Genomic DNA, 639 nt, shown 5'->3' with positions numbered 1-639 from the left:
TACGTAGCTCAGTGTCTAAATTGTCAACAAGTAAAATACGAGCATCAGAGGCCTAGTGGATTGCTTTAGAAGTTAGAGATTCCTGAATGAAAGTGGGAGCGTATTACTATGAATTTTGTTATTGGACTCCCATGGTATCAGAAGAAGTTTGACGTGGTATGGGTCAATGTGGACCGATTTACCAAGTCAGCACATTTCATTCCAGTAGCAGTTACCTATTCCTTAGAGTGATTAGTCGAGATATACATCCATGAGATTGTTTGTCTTCACGGTGTGCCCATGTCTATTATTTCTGATCGAGGTACATAATTCACCTCGTACTTCTACAGAGCCGTACAACGTGAATTAGGCACGCAGATTAATTTGAGTACAACATTTCATCACCATATGGATGGACAGTTCGAGCACACTATTCAGATATTGGAGGATATGCTTCGCGCTTGTGTTATAGATTTCGGAGGTTCTTGGGATTAATTTTTGCCACTTGCAGAGTTTGCCTATAACAACAACTATTTCTCGAGCATTTAGATGGCTCGTTGTGAAGCATTATATGGGAGGCAGTGCAGTTCGCTAGTTGGTTGGTTCGATTCGGGAGAGACACGGTTGTTGGGTACAAATTTGGTACATGATGCCTTGGAT

The sequence above is a fragment of the Nicotiana tabacum genome, chromosome 7 (genome assembly GCF_000715075.1).
Source record: "Nicotiana tabacum cultivar K326 chromosome 7, ASM71507v2, whole genome shotgun sequence".
Classification (NCBI taxonomy): Eukaryota; Viridiplantae; Streptophyta; class Magnoliopsida; order Solanales; family Solanaceae; genus Nicotiana; species Nicotiana tabacum.
This window is presented reverse-complemented; position numbering follows the sequence as displayed.